General features: G+C 40.2%; 1 long non-coding RNA gene across 3 annotated transcripts; it reads right to left on the reverse strand.

The window, feature by feature from the left end:
* Nucleotides 1-355: 355 nt before the first annotated feature.
* LOC112428476 (uncharacterized) lies at nt 356-25,647 on the reverse strand. Of its 3 annotated transcripts, none has more exons than XR_011612536.1 (4): nt 25,462-25,647; nt 3,077-3,194; nt 2,871-2,979; nt 356-2,254 (listed from the first exon to the last, which is right to left on the reverse strand). It is a non-coding gene; the product is annotated as an uncharacterized lncRNA (long non-coding RNA). The 3 variants fall into 3 exon arrangements; XR_011612535.1 differs by lacking the exon at nt 25,462-25,647 and adding an exon at nt 23,684-25,420; XR_003020425.2 differs by lacking the exon at nt 25,462-25,647 and having other exon boundaries at nt 3,077-5,128.

Genomic DNA, 25,647 nt, shown 5'->3' on the forward strand with positions numbered 1-25,647 from the left:
TAGGGAGAATAAAAAATACATTAAATAATTTCTAAAGTATTATATCCATTATTCATAAGTGTGGCCATTGCTTTACATCCAGAGCCACAAAATGTCAATCAACTGATAGAAAAGAGCAGAATTGCCGGTCTCAGTTGCACCTTTATGCCCATCCTTGGTCAGCTTCTCTAGAAGGACTAACAAGCAGTGGCAACAAGATTTACTAATGGATGGAATTTCAGGCAATAGCTGTATCTTAGTCCATTTTGTGTTGCTATAAAGAAATATCTAAGGCTAGGTAATTTATAAGGAAAAGAGGTTTATTTGGCTCACGGTTCTGCAGGCTATACAAGAAGCACGCTGCTGGCATCTGCTGGCATCTGCTTGGCTTCAGGTGAGGGCCTTAGGCTGCTTCCACTTATGGCAGAAGGTAAAGTGGAGCTGGCCTGTGCAGAAATCACATGACAAGAGGAAGCAAGAGAGAGAGGGGAAGTGTCCGTCTCTTTTTAACAACCAGCTTTCATGGGAACTAATAGAGCAAGAACTCACTCACTACCCCTCCTAAGCGAGGGCATTAATCTACTCATGAGGGATCTGCCCCCATGACCTAGACACCTCTCATTAGGCTCCACCTCTAACATATGGGATCACATTTCAACGTGAGGTTTAGGAGGACAAACATCCAAACTATAACAAGCTGAAAAACTCTTTAACTTATCTGGATCAGGGCTACTCTCAGTGGTGTGCCTGTTAAAATGCATATTCCTGCACCCCCTCCAGATCAATTGAATCAGAAGACCTGGAAGTGGAGCTCAGGAATCTGCATTTTCTGATGAGCTTTAGATGAAGTTTTATATGTGCTGAAGTTTGAGAACTATTGACTCACATAACTCACCAATAATAATCATCTTTCAAATAATCCAGAGCAAACTAAAATCAGGGAAAGAAATAAACCTCACATGGTAGCTTTCTGTTTGTTTTTGGTTTGGTTTTTTTTTTTTTGAGATTTTTGGTGGGGGGTGGGAAGTCTATCGCTTTACAATTTAATTCAGACGAAAATCTTAAGAATAACTACCTGACAGGCTTGAAACACAACTATTTTACTGGGTAATTTTTTTAGCCTTTTGACTGTGGCTCATTAGCCGTTCTAGTAAAGGGAACAATAGAGTGGAGTTTTAGCTGCACATTTAGGATGTGTGTATTCTTACTGATTTGTTCATTGCCCCGGAGTACCCTCATTAAAAATCTCTTCCCAAATTAGACAAGATATGCCAAAAATCAATTTAAAATGTTCATAAAACTTTTAATTTATGATTCAACTTCTAGAAATACATTTTCAAATTTCTCAGACAAATGCACAGAGACCTTTGAACAAGTATGTTAATTACAGCATAACTTATAACAGCAAAAATCGGAATCAGTCTAAGTATCTGTGTTAGAATTAGGTCTGTCTGCGTATAAGAGAACATTTAAATAAAATATAAATATATTTCTTTCTCACCTGAAAGAAATTCAGAAATAGGCCATCCATGCTAATATGGTGTCTTCACAATATCATCAAGGACTAGGGTTTCTTTCTTGCCAGTTCAGCATCTTCAGGAAACAGCTTTCTGAGGTTATTTCGTGATCCAAGATGCCTGTTGGAACTCCAGCCATCGCCTCCTCATCCCATGCAGTGGGAAGTTGATAGGAGGCAAAAGCAAAAGAATGCTGCTTTCAACTGAGTCAGCCCCCTTTTTTTCCTTTAAATTGCTGATAACTATTCTCCTTACATATCATTGGCCAGAACTTGGTCAATGGCCACACCTAGTCCAAGGAGGCTGGGAGATGTGGCTTTTAACTGGACATAATATAGTCCCATTGAAATAAGGGTTCTCTTATTATGAAAGAAGGTGAGAATGAAATTTGAGGACTCAACTACCTGACTTTCTCCCAGTGACTCACAATATGGTATTGTTAAACAAATATGATAAATATACAGTCATTAAAAGTTACATTTTAGAGGAATCTTATTCAAAAAGGAAAATGCTCATAAGTGAAAAAAAAACGAATTAAAGAGATATAAGCTCAATATGATTTAACTTTTATTCAACACAAATGTGCATATAAAATACTGAAATTATAAAATCAAAATTATGTCTGTTGGCTTTGTAGAGTAAAATTATGGATGGTGCTTTATTCTTCTTTATAATTTTTCATATTTTCCACAGGAAACATGTATTAATTTGTATTCAGCAGATATCCAGTAAACATTATTTCTAATTGGAAAAGAAGCCTAAGGAGGAAAACATTCATGAAACTCAATAATAATAAAATAATAAGAGAATACAGCACAAAAATAGGAGAATGCAACACTACTCCTTATCTAAGCTTACTAAACATCAGTTGATCTCTCAACTTTCAACTTAAAATAAGCCTTTGCCATGAGGGCTTCACTGAACACCCCAGTTGATAACAATCTCTCCTTTCCACAAAAGTTTACAATAGGTGGTGTTAGTGGCACTGGTATGCACACTTGCTGAACTGCAGACTAATGTTATTTAAATATTTTATGCAACCATATTTCTCCAAGTAGATTGTATGATCCATAAAGTTCAGGCATTCGACTCTTATAAATGCTTTATAATAGTAAATATTTCTATATTTACTTACTTAATAATTAATTGGAATTATTTTATTTGTGTCCTGGCACGTACATTGTATACAATATCCTCTCATAGAGTCTAATTGGTGTTGAGGATTTATATTGATGCGTAGAAAAAAAGAATGGAAATAGCCACTGCACAGAAAAAAAATTCCTGTATGCTAGATGACCAAAAAGGAAAAAAATGCCTAACAAAACTTAGTTAACTCAGATTGCATTTACTTAGAGAATGAACTGAAGTACTTACCTTGACCTCTGGAAAAGAGGGTTTTTAAAGCAAATTACTAGCAAAAATAATATTCCAGGACTTCCAGACAAGATGACACACAAAGCATCACTCTAAGCACACAGAAATACTGAAAAAAAGAGGAAAAAAAAATATTTTAAGCAGGGCTTGACAGCAAAAAGGAAAAATATCTAAGTACCAGAAATGAAGAAGAAACCTAAACTCACAGCGGCAAGAGGAAATGAAGCCATGAAGCCTTCGGGGTGTCCTGAATTGGTCATTAGCCTTCAGTTTATCTGGAAGCCAGTTGAACTAGAAATCGGTGAACCTTCTGTGGGGCCTGTCCTGGCAAGAGTGAGACAATCTGCTGCAGAGGCTGTGGGTGAGCAGCCCAGGCCAGCTGGCTTAGGGAATGTGAAAGAGATTTACAGGGGCCAAGAGCAGTGGGGCAAAACTGACTTTGACCAAACTGAGAGAGTCAGAATGCAAGTTACACCAGCTCAGAGACAACTGATAGCAGCATAGTGAGAAGGGATCAGGCATAGGGATTCTATCACTGCAGAGGTCAAGGAAGACCCAGAGCCATCACAAGGCCCAGTGGAGATGGGAGACTCCCTTCCTCCACCACTGCATGGCCATGTTTTCTATACCCACAGGCACTCATTCAACAGCACCTTGGAGATCAAAGATGGAATAGGCGGAAACGTGAGGAACTGGGCACGTTTAAATCAAAAGACTGAAAATTAACTTAAAGGGACTATTTCAGTTATTGCACTGGGCCATATTTACTGGATTTGACTTAAAATTTATATTTTTTCCTCCCACCTTTATATGGATAGAAACAATTGATACAAATTGAATCAAGTAACAGCAAATTTCTTTAAACTGCATTTTCACCATTCACCTGTGCACAGTGTAAATTTATTATCCTACTGTACTATACCTCTTTGAAATTTTTAAAAATATTTTTATTTTAAAGTCGCTTTCAGAACTGCTTTATTATCTCTGTTTTGGGGTGGTGACAAGGGAGACTGAACTCTTCTTCCAGAATCCAAAATGTTAAATTGGACAAAAGGACCCCATCTTTGGTATTTCTCTCAAATCAAGCAATATCCTCTGTCATTCTGGGCCAAGGAAGAGTTGGGATTGATGTGTCTCTGCTGCCTCTATGTCTCTTCTACCCAAAATGCCTTGGGGGTCAAAAACATCAGGGTCTTGTTGTTTTTGTTTTTGTTCTTTTTCTTTTCTTCCTCTTTCTGTCTTCTCAGGACTTTCCCTAGTACCACTAGTACCAGAACCAGCTACGTAATTTTGGGGCCCAGTTCAAAATGAACGAGGGTCTCTTTGATCAATAAACCATTTGTGGCTCTTCTAAGCCTGGGGCCCTGTGTGTCTGTGTAGGTCACACCCCCTTGAAGCTTGTCCTATTATATGCAAGGCCTTGAAGTGCTGGGCTCTGGGCTTCACTTCTCTATATAAGAACCTATTTCTTTCTGATTCTGGCCTCTTTCTTAGACATTAAGTCTGGTTGGGATAGCTTCTCTACACTTACAGGGACCTGGACTTCAAGCTTATTTTTTGTTTTCAGTGCAGAGTCAAACAAAATCCAATTTGATGATAAAAGCTGTTAATGTATTTTTTTCAAAAAATAAATAAAAATACATGTTTCTCTGCCTCTTTCTAGAAGCCCTCTAGTCACCACAATGTGATGTGAAGATATTCAGGATAGGAAAATAAAATAATACATCTGGAAGTAGTTTAAAAATAGTATCCTTTGTACAAAGGGAAAGAATCCAAATTAGTGATCTAAGATTAGGAGATTTTGAAACAAGAGCAATTACATTTGAAAAATAATTTAGTAGAAATCTAAGAAATGAAATTAAAATTTTCATTTAATTCATTGAAAATTGAATGAATTAAATTTTCATTTAATTCATCATATCATTTAATTCATTCAAAAATGAAACCCATGAAAATTTGGCTGGGCACAGTGGCTTATGCCTGTAACCCCAGCACTTTGGGAGGCTGAGGCCGGCAGATCACAAGGTCAGGAGTTCGAGACCAGCCTGGACAACATGTTGAAACCCTGACTCTACTAAAAATACAAAAATTAGCCAGGCATGGTGGCGTGCACCTGTAATCCCAGCTACTCAGGAGGCTGAGATAGGAGAATCGCTTGAAACTGGATGGCAGAGTTTGCAGTGAGCTGAGATTGTGCCACTGCACTCCAGCCTGGGCAACAAGAGCAAAACTCTGTCAAAAAAAAAAAAAAAGAAGTAGAAGAAGAAGAAAGAAAATATACCCATTAAAATTAAAAAAAAAAAAAAGCAACTGAAAAGATAATTAGTGAATTGAAAGCTGCAAAAATAAAAAACAAACATAGCACAGAGAAATCAAGAAATTAAGAACAGGAACATGACACTAAGAGACATGGAGGTTAGAAAGAGACCGTTCTGGAATTTCTACTAGAATTTCTACTAGAAATTCCAGAAGAATAGAATAGAGACAATGGTGAGAATTTCTCAGAACAAAAGAAATCGCACTGAGTCATGAGCAGGATAAATTAAAATTTTCAAACACTGACACATTACAGTGAAACTATAAAATATTAAGAGAAAATTTTAGACGCAAACAGAAAAGAGAAGGCAAAATATCTCCAAATGAACAATCACACATCTAGACTGACAACAAACTTCTCCTCAGAAGCAGCAGGTACCAGAAGAGAATGAATTCTATCTTCACAGTCATCAGGGAGGAAAACTGACACAATAGAATTCTATCCCAAAGTAAGTGATCATTCAAGAGTAAAAATAGCATTACATTTTTCTTTTCTTTTCCTTTATTTTTTTAAGGGTCTTGCTGTATTGCCCAGGCTGGAGTGCAGTGGCACAATCTCGGCTCGCTGCAACCTCTGCCTCCTGGCCCAAGCAATTCATTCATTTCAGCCTCCTGAGTAGCTGAAGGTATACATACTAGCACTACAGGTATGTGCCAGCACACCTGGCTAATTCTTTTAAACATATGTTTTTTGGTAGAGATGGGGTTTCACCTTGTTGCCCAGGCTGGTCTCGAACTCTTGACACCAAGTGATCCGCCTGCCTTGGCCTCCCAAAGTGCTGGGATGACAGGCGTGAATCACCATGCATGACCAGCATATGTTTTGAATACATCCAAAGTCCAAGAGTTAGTTAACTGACTCTCACCAAAAAGCTACCAAAAGTAAGATTTTAACAAAAAAGAAAAAGCCAGGATGAAAGATGGAATTCAAGAACAATGGTGAGAAAAGGGGGGGAAATCTGGTGAAAATACGTGAATCAGCCGGGCGCGGTGTCTCACACCTGTAATCTCAGCACTTTGGGAGGCCGAGGCGGGCAGATCAGGAGGTCAGGAGATCGTGACCGTCCTGGCTAACACGGTGAAACCCCATCTGTACTAAAAAATAGAAAAAATTAGCCAGGTGGGGTGGCCCTGGCGCCTGTAGTCCCAGCTAGTCGGGAGGCTGAGGCAGGAGAATGGCGTGAACCTGGGAGGGGGAGCTTGCAGTGAGCCAAGATCATGCCACTGCACTCTAGCCTGGGTGACAGAGCAAGACTCCGTCTCAAAAAAAAGAAAAAAAAAAGAAAAGAAAATACGTGAACTACCACTAATAAACAACTGACCAACTGTGGTGGCTCATGCCTGTAATCCCAGCACTTTGGGCGGCCGAGGCAGGCGTATCACCTGAGTTTGGGAGTTCGAGACCAGCCTGACCAACATGGAGAAACCTTGTCTCTACTGAAAATACAAAAATTAGCTGTGTTTGGTGGTGCATGCCTGTAATCCCAGCTACTCGGGAGGCTGAGGCAGGAGAATCGCTTGAACCTGGGAGGCAGAGGTTGCGGTAAGCTGAGATTGCACCATTGCACTCCAGTCTGGGCAACCAGAGCGAAACTCCATCTCAAAAAAACCCCACAAAAACGAACAACCAAAAAAAACAAGGTAGAACTAAAACACTAGACAATAGTTAACATAGGAGCCAGAAGGAGATTGTTTAGAGTAAAATACAAATGTGTTCAATTCCTTGCTTGTTTAGGAGAATATACACAAACTTTAGTATTTATTTTAAAATAATGTGAATTAGCCAGGTGTGGTGACACAAGCCTGTGCTGCCAGTTATTGGGGAGGCTGAGGTGGGAGGATCGCTTGAGCCCAGGAGGTAAAGGCTGCAGTGAGCTATAATTGCACCACTGCACTCAGCCTGGGTGACAGGGAGATTCTATCTCAGAAAAATAAAAACAAAAATAATGTGAATTGTGTATAATAACATTTTAATGGTACCTATTGAAGGACCAGAAGTAGAATGTGTAACTTTTAATCTAGAAGAGGAAATAAAGAAGAATTGACCAATTCAATAGAAGATGAGAAGAGCAGTAAAAAGCAAACAAAACCCACCAAACTAAAATGGCATAAGTGAGTCCAAATATGTCAGATATCACAAATAATGCAAACAAATGAGACTCACTCACTAATAGAGATATCCATGGATCAATCAATGTTACATTTTTAAAAAGGAACTTCTAAAATGATATATACAAAAAACTATGTAGGATAAACTGTTCCTTACGTGCATTTAAAACACACACACACACTAGCATATATTGTTCTTGGATACATAACAATGCATGTAAAAAGTATTCAAAAATATTTTAACAATGCACCTTAAATTCGTAACATTAACTGTCTCTGGGAAGAAGATGAGACAGAATGGGAAACAAAGAGGACTTTAATCTGTAATGTTTTATTTTTTAGTTAAAAAAGACTAAAAACAAAAATAATAAAATATTAATGAGTAGTCGGTACATACGTTGTTTATCATTCTTTTTTTTTTTATACTTTAAGTTCTAGGGTACATGTGCACAACGTGCAGGTTTGTTTCATACTGTTCTGTATTTTTTTATTTTCCAAAATAAAAAGATTAAACAAAAAAAAGAATCAAGATTTTGGAGGATAGCTGGGCGTCGTGGCTCATGCTTGTAATCCCAGCACTTTGGGAGGCCGAGGTAAGCGAATTGCTTGAGCTCAGGAGTTCTAGACCAACCTTGGCAACATGGTGAAACCCCATCTCTACAAAAAATACAAAAATGGCCAGGCACAGGGGCTCACGTCTGTAATCCCAGAACTTTTGGAGGCCAGGGCAGGCAGAAGGAGTACGAGAACAGCCTGGGCAACATGGTGAAACCACAGCTCTTCTAAAAATACAAAAATTAGCCAGGCTTGTTGTTGCGCGCCTGTAGCCCCAGCTACTCAGGAGGCTGAGGCAGGAGAATTACTTGAACCCGGGAGGTGGAGGTTGCAGTGAGCCAAGATCAGGCCACTGCACTCCAGCCTGGGAGACAGAGTGAGACTCTGTCTCGAAACAAACAAGCAAACAAACAAACAATTAACTGGGTGTGGTTATAGTCTCAACAATCTGGGAGGCTGAGGAGGGAGGATCACTTGAGCCTGGGAGGTTGAAGCTTCAGTGAACTATGATCACACCACTGCACTCAAGTGTGGGCAACAGAGTGTCTCAAAAAAAACAAAAACAAAAACAAAAACAAAACAAAACAAAAAAAATTGGAGGGTGAGGAGAAATCTTTTACATATCTCATAAAATATTTAGTGCTTGAGTTCATTACAAAATTTTAGAATATATACTTAAAAACACAAAAATATCTTTCTCTAAGAGTTCTTTATTACTCAGTTTATCACACTAATTGAAAATGAACTTTCCATTTAATTGTTTAGAATTATTGAAATTTTCATGGGCAAAAAGAGATAAAAGTATGTAATTTGGTAATGATGAACATCAAATGATAAGGAAAGATTTCATTTAAAAAAAAAAAAATGTTGTTGTTCCTTGAACTAGGGAGCATAAAATGATACCCAAAGGACTCTCTGTCACTTACTGATGGGCCTTAGATTTTTAAAATTAGTTTCTGAGCCTCTTCAAAGAATCCAATTTTATCTTTAAGCTAGAAAACTGGAGCACAAAGAAGTCATTTTCAGAGAAAACGAATGCACAGTTTTCTTTAAAAAAAAAAAAAGGCACACAGGATTCTGAATCTGGAGAAAAATATAAAACTAGTAGTGCTTCTATTTGAGTTGCATTTTGGATCTAAAGAATTTGATGTAACTCCTAGAGGGTTAATAGCTGCTCTTGGTTAAAAAGTAAATAAGCAAGATCAATTTTCTAAAATCTCTTTTCATGAGGTAAACGTCAGTGTAAGTCCAAGCTATAGTGTTCATGAAGACAGACTCACAACTATGATGGAAAAGGAGATTTTTGTTATTATAGAGAAAGTTTGTCTCAATCCACTCTTTGTCTCCTTTACATAAAAAAAATACAGTCTTTGTATTAAACTTTGCCAACATCAGTAAAACTCAGGCAACACCCAGTTGTGTTCTCTTTGTGGAGGCTAAGTGATTTTCTCAAAGTCATGCAGGAACATGGCTCAGGAACAAGAGAGCCACCTGAGGTTGGCCTATGACTACTAAAATTACACTGGGCCCTTTGTGTAGGATCCCTTGGTCATTTATCTCCAAATTAAAATAGTTCACAATTCACCTTGGGTCCTTTTGGCCTGTGAGGGTATGGGGACATAGAAATACAGAGGACTAAGGCATGGTGGGGCATCCCCTGATTCCCAGGATCGGAGAGCACAGAAGGGAAACCAAACAACCATGCCCTTTAGAGATGGCCGTTTAAGTGAACTCTGTCTTGGGTTAGGCTACTTCTGTAGAGGGAGGTTTCTTCCTTTGGCCACCACCAGCTTTTGTGGACACAGACCTGGTTAGTGGGGAGACGATCAAGACCAACGCAGGCTGAAGGGCTATGTGTGGCCATGGGCCGTTCAGCTGGCCCTTGTGCCTTTGTACTGCTGGCTCTTGGAAACAATACTTGGATAGAGAGATCAAAATACAGAATTGGTCATAAATAAATTTTCTTGGACATTGACCAAAAATGAATCTTCATAGTTAGGTAAACCATGAAGAGAATTTGTGAACTTTGAAAGAAAACCATGTCCTGTGGTGCATGGAAAAAATCCAGTTTTCTACACATTTAGCAGGTGTAAGTAGCCAGTTGTCAGGCTGAGATATGGGGTCCTCTCACTCCTTCAGGGTTCCAACCCTCAGGGGTTTGTTGGCTCATTGATTTGGTTAGGAGGCCAGTTAGCTCTCTGGAAAGTTATTTCAGCCTGGGGTGTGGTAGCCACCTCTCAAGACTCAGCCTTGTCTTTGGATTCCTGGGTGAACAATACAACTTGACCCAAATCTCTGTTTCTCTCAGACTCTGAGAAGTTCCCTCTCTTGACATCCCTGTGTCGTTAAAGGCTAAAACTTGAGGCAAAGTGAGCAGACTTCTGTGCCCTACCAGCCAGGCAAAACCACAGTCTGGGTACAGATGTTTGTAGCCCAGCAACCCCTCAAACACTCCACTGTCTTTTTGTGCATGAAATTGCTTGCTATATGATCTGATTTTTTGAAGTCTCAGTCCTTTGATTTCAGGCAGCTTTCTTTAAACCATGAGAAGGAGGTGTGGGAGTTAACCAGCAGCAAAACTAATCAAGTCCATTGAGTATCAGGATTCCAAAGTTCAGGGCCACGGATTGTCTCTGGACTCAGCCCAGCCAAGAAATGAGTAAGGCATTTCCAGAACTGCCTCTGGGCACTGGCATGTGTACTTGTGTGTTGCCAACAAAACTAAGGACTGCACTCTGATCCCTTACTCAAGGGTATCTCTCAGCAGGTCCAAAGTCAAGAAGTTACCCAAAAAGGGCCATAATCTTGAGTAAGCTAAAGTCTAAGATGATCTGGAGATAGAGCCAGATCCCTCCCCTAAACCACACTGCAGAATAGTCTGTCGTTTTTCTGGGGGCCTGCTTATCCACTGCACAAAGATATGTGTTCCGAATTATATGTGTTGAACTTAATTTGGTGCCTGTATCTGTTGATTTGCTTTTGTTTCCCACAGTCTCCTCTGAACAACTGCAGGAAATCTGTCACCCAGGCTGGAGTGCAGTGGCACAATTCTGGCTCACTGCACGCTCAGTCTCCCGGGTTCACGCCATTCTCCTGCCTCAGCCTCCCCAGTAGCTGGGACCACAGGCACACACCGCCACACCGGGCTAATTTTTTGGTATTTTTAGTAAAGATGGGGTTTCACCGTGTTAGCAAGGATGGTCTTGATCTCCTGACCTCGTGATCCACTCGCCTCAGCCTCCCAAAGAGTTGGGATTACAGGCGTGAGCCACCGCGCCCGGCCAACTGCAGGAAAACTCTTAAATAGCCAAGAGGGCTTTTAAAAAAAGAGTGTTATGCTAAACTTGCAAATCAGACAATGGCAAGCGAAGGCACGTGGAATTAGACTCCCCATCTGAAACTGAGTACTTTCTCCAGCCAAACTTCCTGAGACCTTTTTGTGTGTTTGAATGAGATTTAGCTTGCACTCTTTAAACAGGACACCTCTCTTCACGCCATATGGAGGAGGGTATAAGCACCCTGTTAGCAGGCATGGGGTCCCTAACCAGAGTCACCTCCTTGAGTGAGTGGGTGATTATTTCTTTGCTTTTGCTATATTTAACCAAGAATTATACACTACATCCCAGGATCTCACTTTCCATAGACTATATTCCCTATAATAACTGTTTATCCTCCAGAATCCATGTCACTCATCTTATTCAAGTCAAAACCTCAGTTCACAAGATTGTCCCAGGCACAGTCAAGCACAATCACACTCACATGGAACAGTGCACTATTCAAGGGGCTTTCTCAGGTCTCCTGTGGTCCTGGGATCAGGAGAGTAACCCCACTGGCAGCACTGGAGTGATGCATAAGTGTCCCTGAGCTCCTTGATCAGATGACACTCTCCCTCTAGGAAGACATGCTACCTCAAATTCCACTTTCAAACAGTTATTCCTTTGGGACAAGCTACTGTCACCTTTAAGGGTTCCCTGAGTAGCCGGGCAAGGTGGTTCACGTCTGTAATCCCAACACTTTGGGAGGCCGAGTTGGGCGCATCACGAGGTCAGGAGATCGAGACCATCCTGTCTAACACGGTGAAACCCTGTCTCTACTAAAAATACCAAAAATTAGCCAGGCGTGGTGGCACGCGCCTGTAGTCCCAGCTACTCGGGAGGCTGAAGTGGGAGAATCGCTTGAACCCTGGAAGCTTGAACCTGGGAGGCGGAGGTTGCAGTGAACTGAGATCGCACCACTGCACTACAGCCTGGGCGACAGAGCGAGACTCCATTTTGAAAAAGAAAAAAAAAAAAAAAAAGAAAAAAAGTTCCCTGAGTCAAAGTAGTAGAGTTGGAAAGTGTCCTGGATTTGGAGTTGGGCACATCTGGGTCCCAAAGCAAACTCTGCCACTTACCAGCTGTTTGACTATCTGCAAGCAACTTAACCTCCTTGAGCCTCAGATAGGCTTTGTATAAACTTACAGGGCTCCTGTAAGGCAGGGCTCATTTAGGCAATGCATATAGAGGGGTAAGCACATGGCTGATATCTTACAGGTGCCCAATAAACTATAGGTATCACTATGATTATTAAATACAAGCACTTCTAGGAACAATAACTTGGCATGAAATAGACAAGTTTCCTTTGACATGATACCTAGCTAGCTCAAAATCAGGTAAAGAATGAAATGGGTGCTACAGTCCTAGTGACACCTCAGTGACACCTTACAGGAACTATTAAGAAGTATCTCAGAAAAGAGGGGAAGGAGGAGTCAAAGACAAGCTTTATCACCTTTTACAATCTGGTTTCTCACTCATACCCTATCTTCTGACAGCTAGGGACACTAACTCAGCAAACCTCTTGCCTAATGTCACATAGTTAATTGAGCAGCTGGAATGAGAGCCTATACACCCTGTTTCCAGCCATGGACGCTTTTCACCAACTGACCATTGCACCTATACAATGATGAAAGAGTCAGTGGTGGCAAAACACTGGATCAGGAATCAAACACCTGCTTTCTAATTAGAAAGGGGCATGTGGGAAAGTCCTGGGAGCAATGAAATGTTCTATATCTTGATTAGCACGTATTGGGTATGGTTACACAGATATACATATTTATCAAAATGCATCAACTGGGCACTTCAGTTCCATGCATTCTATGGTACACAAATTATACATCAGTAAAATTAGTTAGTCAAAAAATATGTTTTCCAGCCCCAGCTCTGACACTAATGAGCTGAGTGGTCTTGGCCAAGTCAATCCAAGTCAACTCTCTTGGCTTTACCTTTCCTTATAATGATGTGTTATAATTAGACAAAGTTCCTTCTAGCTCAACAATATGATTTGGTAAACAGGACCTCTTTCTTTCATTTCAGTCTCTATTGTATTCACACTGAGTTCAGCAACAGAGCCGGAGAGACTGGCACACAATTTAGGGGGACTGGGGACTGGTATGTGCAAGTGATCCAGTGTCTTTCTTTTGTATCACTAACTCTCCAGCTACACTTTAAAGAGCATGATTGGTTTTCCACAGGGATCCGACAAAGCAATATGATTGAGCCATGGGATGGGAATGATCTGGCTTCAGAAAAGTTGTATCTGCCACCAGAGATAACAACTTTCACATGGAGAGCAGAGAAAATGTTTCCTGGACAATGGGAATGACTGACAGATATTAGATGGGAGGAAATTGAAGGCTCTGCCAAGTTTCATGATAAAATGCTATTTCTCACGGTAAGGTCAAGCTGTCTCTATTGCAGCTATTGCTTTTAAAATACAAAGGGAACACAGCAGATTCAACAGAGTGCATCAGATTTTACAAAGACTATGTGATCAAAGACCCCACTTGTTTCATTTATAAATGAAATTGCATGACTATTAGAGCAACAAAGATCATCAAGAATGAATTTGGAATTTGCTGATGAACCAAAAGCTGAAAAACATCAGTAAGAAAATCTCTGAAGGTTTGATTACAAAGTCTTTTGGATGTAAAATGCCCACCAATGTTTGCAAGATTACACATGCAAAAAGGTTCAATTGGACTTTCAGGGGAGAGCATTATACCAGGAGCTGGAATTGGCATTTTCATAATATTTAATAAGTGTTTCAAAAGGTGGAATATATTGACTGGTACTAAATCTTACTATTTCCAAAGACTAGAAATCTGAAACGAAATCTAGCATGTACAAATCATTGAATATTAGTGAGTTTACTTATGCAAACAGAACTGAAACAAAAGTTCTATTTTAGTTTCAAGTTGCATTTAAAAATGAGTGGAATTTGTTCTTATTTAAAATCTTTGGGGAATAACCCTGTGGTCGTTAATTTTGTGTCAACTTGACTGGGTCACAAGGTGCCTAGATGTTTGGTTAAACCTTATTCTGGTTGTGTCTGTGAGGGTGTTTCTGGATGAAATTAACATTTGAATCAGTAGATTGAGTAAAGCAGATTGCCCCTCCCAAGTGTGGGTGGGCCTCATCCAATCCCTTGGAAGCTTTAATAGAACTACTGCCTGAGTAAGGAAGAATTCCCTCTCTGACTATTTTCAAGCTGGGAAATCAGTCTTCTCCTACTGTCAGTTTGGACTGGATTTTACACTATGGCTCTCTTGCTTCTCAGGCCTCCAGACTCAGACTTTATCCCATAAACTCTCCTGGGTTTCCAGCTTGCTGACTGCAGATCTTGGGACTTCTCAGTCTCCAGAATCATGTGAACTAATTCCTGTGTGTGTGTGTGTGTGTGTGTGTGTGTGTATGTGCGTGCATGTGTATGTGTCTTCCATTGGTTCTATTTCTCTAGAAAACTCCTCAAATGACTCATTGACTCATGTGAATATCATTCAACTTTCAACTTTTTGGGGATTAGGTATCAAAATTTACATTGAGCATAGCCTTTGATCCAACTAGTGGCCTTCTAGGAATTTATCCTACAGAAATCTAGGAATTTATCCTACAGAAATACCTGGACATGGTCAAAGAACTGAATACAGGGATCAGGGCCACCACATTGCGTAGTGTCAGGAGGCACCATTCCCAGTGAGTCTGTGTCAATGGTGCCTCTGAAGCAGGACAAAGATGTTTGCTGTTAAATTGTTTGAAATGGCAAACAAACAATGCAAATTTCCACCATTGGAGGAGGATTAAATAAGTTATATTACTTCTACATTATAGGATACTGTGGATATTATGCCTTTGTTTTTTAAAAACTAAGATAGGTATATATGATCTGATAAGAACAGATGCCCAAAATGAGAAAAGCGAGGACAAGGGCAGAATAGTGTGTACAGTATGTTCCCATTTGTGTGTATGTGTGTATATATATATGTGCATGTGTGTACATATCCATATGTATATATGTGTATGTGTGTACATATGCAAAGAAAATTTCCAGAAGCCTGCATAAACTGTAAATACTAGTTGCTGCTAGAAAGTGAGACTGGTGGCCAGAGTAACAAGGAATTCTACTTTTTGTTGTATACTCGTTTCATGTTCTTTTTTTTTTTTTTTTTTTTTTTTTACCATGGCCTAGTATCACTTTCGTAATTAAAAAAAAAAACTAGACTAACACAAAGTTGATCAATTTATTCAATAATTATCAGGTACCAAGCAATGTACCAAGTATCTTCACAAATTGAAATGTTCATTGTCCAGTGAAATTTTCTCATTTGTTGGTATAGTTTTTGCTGGTAGTATAATTGGTGTTGATGTTACGAGTAGTGAATTAAACAAACATTTTTGTGCACCTACTATGTTCCAGCACGTTTCTTATTGCTGGGGATACACCAGTGCCCAAGAAAAGAAAACCCTGGACTTCGTAATTCTTACCATCTCCCTATTTAGATGGGAATTTTACAGTCTGTGCACCACATTCACATGGCCTTGGCATGCCTTGTGCAGTAGTCTTTCTACAAGTGCTCCAGAGGAATGGGCACACATGTGTGTACGTGTGCACATATGTGTTTGTGTGTAATTGATATGTATCCAGGTTACAGTCTGACTGGCATTCAACAGATAACCTATATGGTAAGCAGATGAGGCATGTAAAATGTCCCTGTAAGATATAAAATCTTACTAATGACCAGAGTCATCTTATAGAACTCAGTGTGGGCTACCACTGCTGCTGCCTCCACTCTTCCACTCCAAGACTTTCAGGCTGGCTGCAGTTCAAGACGTGGCTAGGTTCCTAATCCCTTAACATTCCTCACTAGTCCCATCCTCAACATTCCCAACTGGTAGGACCATGGTGGCTTGTAGAGGCAGAAGCTTGCAAAGATTCCTGAAAGGGAGGTTCCAAGTACCTCATTCTGGCTTGTTGGTCATCCAGGTTTACTACTCTACTGGGGTTGAAAGTGGTTTCTTCCAGATAAGTCAATTGCTGCGGTTGTTCCAGCATGTTCCAAACCCTAAAGGTCCAGGAATGCGCACCGCTGTGCATACACCAAGATGTGCGTGTGTGAATCTCCCTAAGCACCTCCTGCTTCCTGGCTCCATTGCTTGAGTGGCTGGAACTGGCATATGACTTATTAGATCTTTTCTCTTTACTATACCTGCCTTCACCTAGTGGATTCACCCAAACTACTTTTGGAACCACTGGCCTTAGAAATAGCTGCTTACCTTCCTTCACAGAAAAGAGCAGGACAGCCTTCTGAATGCTATTTCTACTATAATGAGACTAAGTCCAACAATCTTTCAGCTGACCCCTTTGTGAGCTACTAGCCCACCTCCTACCACCTTTAAGTGATTCCCTCTCATCTGCAGAGGAATAATAGCTTCTGACTGTGGACAGGGGCAACAGACCCAGTAAATGTTTTATTTAATATTTTGTAGAAAGAACTTGGGAGCATATAGTACCCGTGAGAACCAAGACCTGGATTTTAATTTAATTTTAGAACTAAAATGTATTTAAAATGGTAACATTGCCTGCATTGGCTCTTGGGAGTAAATAAACAGACATTGATTTCTGCTGAAGTTAACATCAAGAATTATTGAACTGAGAGGTACACACTGCCCTGGTCTCCACTTTAGTTAATATTTACCTTGAAAAATAATTAATCTTGATGTTAAATAAAAGTGGGCACCAATATATGTATTCTTCCTTTGTTCTATGCTGAGATGAATGTTAAGTATATAACATACAAATTTATTTTCTTTATATATTTATGTGTGTTTATATATACATATATTTTAAGCATTTTACTGGAATGTCAGGATCTGCAAAAAAAAAAAAAAAATTACACAGGTTGAAGCCCACCTAAGGTACTCCCCATCTCCTAATGAAGTCATCATTTCCCTCTGCTGTTTTTACTCAAATGAGGGCACAGGTTTTATGCAAACCGTGCTATTTGTTCCAGTGAGGCAGCAGGCTGAGAACGACTGGAATCATCACCTAACCGCCTGACCCACCTGTGGTTTTTAGTCAGTTTAACATCAAAGTGCTCTGTGTCTCAGCATGTTTTCCACATGTGAAGAGAAGCAGCAACAAAAGAGCATGCAACGGACTATGTTTGGTCGTTATGAGAAAAACGTGATCCATCTCAGAGATTGCAGCGCTCCCAGCCAAAGTCCACCTGCTTTCTGCACCCGGAAAATCATCCCCACCAGCTCAGACAGATGTGACTCATGGCCAGTAATGCTAATACAAATATTACTAGTAATATTAATTTGCTGTCATTTCAATAACTGCTAACATACATTAAGCTCTTTGCATTTACTTCACCACTTTAGCCTTTTCCAAGGATTATCTCATTTATTCCTCACCTTAACTCCATGAGGTCGATATTATTGGACCCATTTTATAAAAGAAAAAATTGAGGATGAGAGCTGTCCAGTCCTTTGCTCATGGCCATCGTTAATAAGTTTCAGGGTTGACGTTTGAATCAATGTTTTTTTATTCCAAAGCTTATGTTCTTAAAATTGTGTTAGGTTGCCTTTTCCTGACACAGAAAGAGTTGTGTTGAGTGTGTTGAGGCACAGACACCTTGAAGGGTGCTGCTGAAGGAGGTGTTCACTTGGGAGTAGGCATTTCCTAGCCATGTGTATTTGGGAATGATGCCACTGAGGTGGAGGAGCTGGCTGCTCAGGGAGGCACATGACAAAAGGAAACAGAGGAACATCTGATGGCATTATTTCCACAATAGCCAGCCTCCAGATAGCCTTGACCTCATTCTCCCATTGTCCCAGTGCCTTTATTCTAGCCTTGACATTTTCTTTCTGAAACAGGCCCCACTTAAGCATCAATCAAGAGAACACATGAAACTCAACACTTGTTACTGGATGCTGTGGAACACCTTTGGTCCCTACGTTAGGGCCGATGCACTCATTCCTGGGAGTGTTGCTGCTGCCAGCTGCCAGCTGAACCTCTTTGCAAACTGTCCTCTGTAGAAAGGAGCAGTTTCACTTTTTCCTCTAGGCGGCCTTAATGTAATGACTGGTGGATGTAAGGCAGTACCAAAGACTGACCTCCTTGTCTCAAGAAGGGACTCCTCTGAGGGGTCATCTCAGCTCCAAAGGTCCCTGTGAGATTAGCTGAAATCTCTCTTGCAATCGCATTAAACTTCTCCTTCTCCTTCTGACCAGTCTTGCTTCTCTTACTCCTCTAAAGATGCTGTTCCCTTTCCTGTGGAACCCAATCTAAGACAACAGTTCGTATAAATACAATAGTGTTGGTCCCTTTCCCTTCCATTCTCTAATCAGTAATGCTCTGCATGCAAGGAGATTTAGATTTACAAGGCTATGGTGTATGAACCACTTCTGTCTGTCACTCACCTGAGATACCAAGATCAATCCTGGAACACAATCTAAGTAGAAGCCCAAGCTTTCAGGTCCCCACATTTCTACCCTAGCCAGTCCATAAGCAGTTGTGATTTGACCTTGCTCTGATCTTGCAAACATAATGGGAAGATTCAGCATTAAAAGTCAGTGAAGGCTCCTAACCATGTTTCCTGACATTTTTGTAACACGATGATTTTATTACATCTTAAAACCCTAAATTTGGTTGCAGATCAGTAGAAAATCTACAGCCTAATTTGAAGCTCTTTCCCCAATGGTAAAGGGAAGGACCTTGTAATCTTTGAAGTTTGTATGTTGTTTTTGCAAGTTTGGAATGTTATCTCTCTTCTCCTCGTCCAAAAGAAATGCAATGTGCAAGCAGTTTAATGAGAAAAAGCTAAGTGAAATTCCAACAATCAACTGATATCCTTTCCCTAGGTTAGCAAACAATAAATGGTGAGCAAGGGGGGATAAATCTATTTACAAAATATTGGATCACTAAAGGGTGCTCACCAGTTCCCCTCAAGAGCCACACATTCCTGGGGAGGCAACTGTCAAGACAAAACCCAGGACTGGCCGTTGTATGTCTCTTCCCTGAAACCAGTGGAAAGCGGGGAGATTTTTTAAATGCATTTGTTGCTATGGATTTTTTTCCTTACTTCTTTCTTTCCTTCTTTCTTTTTACCTACTTCCTTTCTTTTAAAAGAATATTCTCTCAGCTAGGAAGGAAACTCTCATTCTTTTTGCTGACTGGCTTGTGCACAACTGGAAATTATAAAAGAAATTGCTGTATCATTGATGTAGTAAGAAAACAGGAAGACAATTTTCATCCCAAAATGAGCCATCTCAGCTGAAGCTCTCTTTGTAGTTGATGACCACACGCTTTCCATCTTGGCATGGGGCCAGTTTTATTAAACTCCTATAGCAACGGCTTATTTATCAAACAGCACTCAAAAACAGGCATTTTATGATGAATTTCCCTCAAAGTTGCTCATGGTCATGTGTTTGCTGCCTTCAAGGACTTCAGTGGGAAAGGGATCTTACCTTATGCGTCAATGCCTGGATATTATTCTTGTGGTCAAAAACATTTTTGCACCCTCAGGTAATGCCCCATCAAAGAGGAGGATGCATGGAAAAGCACAAAGGAACTAGGGGCCCAGCTTTTGCTGCATCACTTCATTCCACAAATAGAGCAAACTCTGCAGGACCTAGAGAGCTTGCCAGAAAACCCCGCTATCATGTTGGAGAACAATGGAGAGGCATCCAAAATGCCGAATTTTAAGGAGCCTGGATCAGAATGAGGTAGAATTTGAGGAGTTAGAGGGAGGAAGGAGAGAGATGAAGAAGGTAGCAAAGGAGAAATGCTGGCAATCAAAGAGAAGATAGAGGCAGAAAAAAAAGACAGGAAAGGATAAGAGAGGAGAGAAGAGAACACTGGTCCATTATTTACTCTGTGAATTGGAGATCAGTTCCATTAGGCCCAAGAGACAGCTTTGACTTAGGAAACCACCAAAAATAGAAGTGATCAAAAATCAATAATTAAGAATAAGGTGGCTGGTTGCAGTGGCTCACACATGTAATCTCAGCACTTTGGGAGGCCCAGATGGGTGGATCACTTGAGGTCAGGAGTTCAAGACCAGCCTGGCCAACATAGTGAAACCCCATTTCTACTAAAAATACAAAAATTAGTCAGTGTGGTGGCACATGCCTGTAGTCCCAGCTACTTGGGAGGCTGAGGTAGTAGAATTGCTTGAACCTGGGAGGCAGAGGTTGCAGTGAGCCGAGATGGCACCACTGCACTCCTGGGTGACAGAATGAGACCCAGAAGAAGCAAAGAAGGTTTTCAATAACTTGGTTAACACCAAAAAACTGGGAATCATTAGGATAAGTGATTAAAATTAAATTGCTTTTTTAAAAAAAGCAATTAAACTTCAAACATATTTAAGATACTTATAAATTAAACACAAATTTCAGTGTAGAAATTCTGCAATACATATTGCAGCAGCAAGAGTCCTGTCCAAGAGATGTTTCCTAGAATCTGAGTAGTTAGCATCCAGAACTAGATTCTCCCCACCTCTATCAATTTTCAACAGATAGGCACTCAGCAACATTTCTAAGTACACTGGTTTTCCATTCACGTCTTTGCTCTACCCATAGAAATTTCATTTCATTCGTCTTCTCCGAAAAGACATGCATACAAATATGCAACGATCATTGATCAACCCTTAGTACAAGCTAAATAATCACACAAGAGCTGGATGGCTGTTGAGGTTAATGAGCTGGGTTACAACCTCTTGGAACAATTAACGCTAGGCTCCAAGACTGTTTCCAGTTATGAGGAAGCAGGGCAGGACTATATGTAGTCCAATATTACAAAAGAGGTTTCAAGAGTTCACAATCTTTGGCTTAAATTTCCCTTTGGTAGCCTTGGTTCAACAGCAGGTAGCATATAATCCCTATAGAGACTTATCTAATAAATATTAAAAGCATATACCATTGATGCAAAATGTGTGGTCAAGTCACAAAGTCTGTCCTTTAGCTGAATAAAATATCCAAGGGTCTCATTCTAAAAGTGGAAATACTTAATAATTTTCATTTGATCTTCAGATATATCCCTGAGTCTACTGAAGAACTATTAACAAACAGAACAACTAATCCCTCCTGAAATCTCTGTAGACCTTTGGTCGTCTCTTTGAAATTAATTCTGAAAAACTGGATATTCTTAGTTTATATTAAAAAATTCCTTCTTCAGAAACAGTGTGTAGCACACCTTGGGTAAGGATAAGTCTTAGGGTACAATATTTGGCCATTTTTAAGTGTGAACAGTTTCATTAATAGGAAATTGGTTAAATTGCCTAAATAAATGATAATATTTTCAGTTAAAGGAATCGTATGCTACCAATTAAAATCATGGTATAAATGATGCTCACAATACGTAAGTAGTGAATAAAGTCAGGTTACAAAACAATATCCATAATGCAATATTGCTGAGGCTCAAAATATCTATGTAGGCATAGAAAAATATCTCAAACATTATGTTCCAAAATGTTAATACTTTAACAGTGATTATTTTCTAAAGATGGGATCATGCTTATCTTTTTATTTTCTTTATATTTTTATTACACTTTATATATATATTATGTATTCGTGCTGTCATCATGTATTGCTTTTTTTTAAGACAGGGTCTCGCTATGTTGCCCTATTGCCCAGGCTGAAGCACAGTGGCTATTCACAGGGACAATCATAGCACACTGCAGCCTTCAACTCCTGGGCTCAAGCAATCCTTTTGCCTCAGCCTCCCAAGTAGCCAGAACTACAGGTGTGTGCTACTGCACCTGGCATTTATTGCTTTTAAAATAAGAAAACTATACAGTGATTTTTATTTTGGAGTGAAAAGAAATTGGATATTTTTAACTTATGAAAAAAGTCCATGCTCTTTCAAGACAATTTCTTTATAAGAGAGAAATATCTTTGTTCAGAGGATCCTGTGCCTGGTGTAGGTCATCAGATATTATCAGCAAGCAGTACTTCCAGTTTCCACACACTGCAAAGTGTTATGTGTGGGTGGAGAAAGGTAGTTGGAGTAGAGATGGATTATGCAAAAGATCACATGCATGGTGTAAGATACGAGAAAGGTCATATGAAAATTAGAAAGATCAAATAAGGCCGGGTGCAGTGGTTAATGCCTGTAATCACTTTGGGAGGTGGAGGCAGGTAGATCACAAGATCAGGAGTTTGAGACTAGCCTGGCCATTATGGTAAAACCCTGACTCTACTAAAAGTATAAAAAATTAGCCTGGCATGGTGGCAGGTGCTGACAGTCCCAGTTACTCGGGACGCCAAGGCAGGAGAATTGCTTGAACCTGGGAGGTGGAGGTTGCAGTGAGCCAAGATCGCACCACTGCACTCCAGCCTGGGTGACGGAGTGAGACTCCATCTCAAAACAACAACAACAAAGAAAGAAAGATGAAATCAAACATAATAAAAACCTTGCATTGCATCTTATCACCCTGACTTGCTCACTTGGATGGACAAAAGTTGAGACTCCAAAAACGTCATCTGAAAAACTGGATGACTACTTGCTTGCAGTGCTGCAAAGCTCTGCTCCAACTGACCCTACTCCACTGACTGCCAAAGTTTTTCTTTTACATAATATAGTGGAAAAATCACGTTATGCTTCAAATCTAAAATGTCACCACCAAGTATTCATTTGAGGTATCAATATCTTCTTTTAAAATACAACACCCCTGCACCCCAAAGGGTCAAGGAGCTACGAGAGTGTGATGCGTGTTCCTATATTCACACTCTAGAGTCTGTTAAAATCTGTTTAACCAAATTCTTTGTTTCAAATTCACATTCTAAGGTATTATTGAAAAGTGTAGGAGGGAGAGCTAGCAGGGAAGGAAAGGCTATTGAAAATGCTTCGGTGGGCCGGTCACGGTGGCTCACGCCTGTAATCCCAGCTCTTTGGGAGGCTGAGGCAGGCGGATCAGGAGGTCAGGAGATTGAGACCATCCTGGCTAACACGGTGAAACCCTGTCACTACTAAAAAAATACAAAAAAATAGCTGGGCATGGTGGTGGGTGCCTGTAGTCCCAGCTATGTGGGAGGCTGAGGCAGGAGAATGGCATGAACCCAGGAGGCAGAGCTTGCAGTGAGCAGAGATGCGCCAGTGCACTTCAGCCTGGGTGACAGAGCGAGACTCCGTCTTAAAAAAATAAATAAATAAATGCTTCAGTGGGGAACTGAGGACTGATTTTTGAGCATAAGGGTATGGGGCACCCAGAAGACAGGAAGAAATGGGCCCAATGAGATAAGACAGAGGATATAAAGGGAAATGTGGAGTTAGCTTTAACCATCCTTAATTTGGTCTATCCTATCCTCATGGCTGTATTTAAACCAACCAAAGCAAAGCAGTTCACCTGAATCTTTTAATTAGATTTTTCTTTGATCATATACCCAGCCAGAATCATTTTCTTCAAATAATTTTAAATAGACAAGAGTAGATTTCTTTAGCTAATTGCCTAAGCCTGAGTACTTTCAAGTGAATCCAAGGCAACGACTTAAAACGTGAAAAAAAAAAAAAAAAACCTAACAACCTTTTCCTGGGATGGGAGGAAAAGAGGCACACACCATGCCAAATAATTGGCTTGACTAGATTTTTCCCGCCTGAGATGACCCACAGCTTGGGTGTCATAAAGACACTGCCTCTCTGTTTCTTTCCTGTACTCAGAGAAGGAACGTTCCATTCCACGCAATTCATGAATTTTAAAAACCATGAACCTTCCTTCACATTCTGGAGGAACACAAACGTTTTCCTGTAAGAGAGCTGTTTTGAGCATAAATGCTCAAGTGATTGCGATGGCGACGAGGAGAGGCCTTTTCAGACTGTCTTTGTTCTGAGCTGGCTGGAGGCTCCGGGCCTAGGAGTGCCAGTAAGGTCTGGACATATGGTTGGGCACAGAGAGCAGGGACTGAATTTACCAACCACCAACTGCCATAACGGTCTTGTCACTGGAAAATGGCCAAACAGTTGAGCCAACTGCCAGTGCCACCATGTTGTCAGGAAACAATGGGCCAGAAGAAAATGTAATTACAGACTCGTGGAAGACCACTAGCTCCCTCTTGTGGTCGAGCACAATGGCTAAATTTCTGCCACTTTCCAGCAGAAAGACATCCATCCCTGAATTCCATGAATTAAGGATGAGGATACTTCCTAAAGCAATCCTATCAGCCTGTTTGAATAGTAGCTTTTATCTACACCTTTCCAGAGAGCTAATATTAAAACCCTTCTAATTTCAATGACAAAAATCATACTAGTCAAAACTCTCCAATGATCCTTCATTGCCCTTGAAATCAACTTCCAAAATCATTACCATGGCTTGTAAGTGGCCAACGGTATATCCCCTGCCCACTCTCCAGCTTCATCAGTCACCACTCTCCTTCTCGCTTTACATTTGTTGAACTCTCTCCCTTCAGCATTTTCACACTTGATTGCTGCCTCTGTTCGGGATAATTGTGACTTCCCTTCCCCACTTTCACCCCATCTAATTTGGCTAAGTCTTATATATCCTTTAGGATTCAACTGAAACACCATCACCTTCCAGAGGCCTTCCTTGATCCCCTAAACTAGGTCTTCCTGCTTGATCCCCCTGGGCCTCCTGAATTTCCTTAGCTAACCACTCATAACATTCCATCGTAATTGCTTATTTGATGCTTATCTTCCCTGTTTAAAAATGTTCTCTGTCGTTTGAACCCGGAATGCGGAGGTTGCAGTGAGCCAACATTGCACCACTGCACTCCGGCCTGGGCAACAGAGAGAGACTCCATCTCAAAAAAAAAAAAAAATGTTCTCTATGAGAGCAGATACTCTATCATTTACCTCCTTATCCACACCTAACACAAGTACTATACATATTTATTGAGAGAATACATTTGAAGAAGTAGCAAATTCTAGAATGGAAAAAAAAGAAGAGACATTTATTATATGCCAAATATGGGCCAGGTTTTAGGCTAGGTACTCACACATTTATCAATTCATTTAATCTTCATTTAATACAACTAGTTAAATTTTATAGTAAGGAAAATTTTTTCAATTTTATAGTAAGGAAAGTTAAGTTCAGAGGGGTTTGTGTAGCTTGGCCAAACCTATAAGAAAGAACATGTCAAATCCAGAATTTGCAACCAAGTGTAATTCCAAAGCCCCTGGACTTTCTACTGTATGCTGTTTCCTTTTAGGTAACCCAAGTTAACCAGTCAATTCTTGCTTATTCATGTCAATGAACGTATCACATGGTATGACTATTCTCAAATAATGAATAACCCTAAAATCACTTATATCAGCTTTTAAGTGGTGTTTTTATCCTTACGTTTTCAAAAGGACTTATTTTAATGTTCTCAGTATCTCCAAAGAAAATAACTAAGTCATCCTGGAAAGCCCTTACTATAGAGCTTTCTCAGCCAGAAGGCAGTAGAGCATCATGAGGCAGAGAAATGAAAGAGCACTGGGTAGGGAGTGCACAAGACCCCTATTCTTTTTTTTTTTTTTTTCTTTT

This window comes from Macaca nemestrina, chromosome 14, assembly GCF_043159975.1.
Source record: "Macaca nemestrina isolate mMacNem1 chromosome 14, mMacNem.hap1, whole genome shotgun sequence".
NCBI lineage: Eukaryota > Metazoa > Chordata > Mammalia > Primates > Cercopithecidae > Macaca > Macaca nemestrina.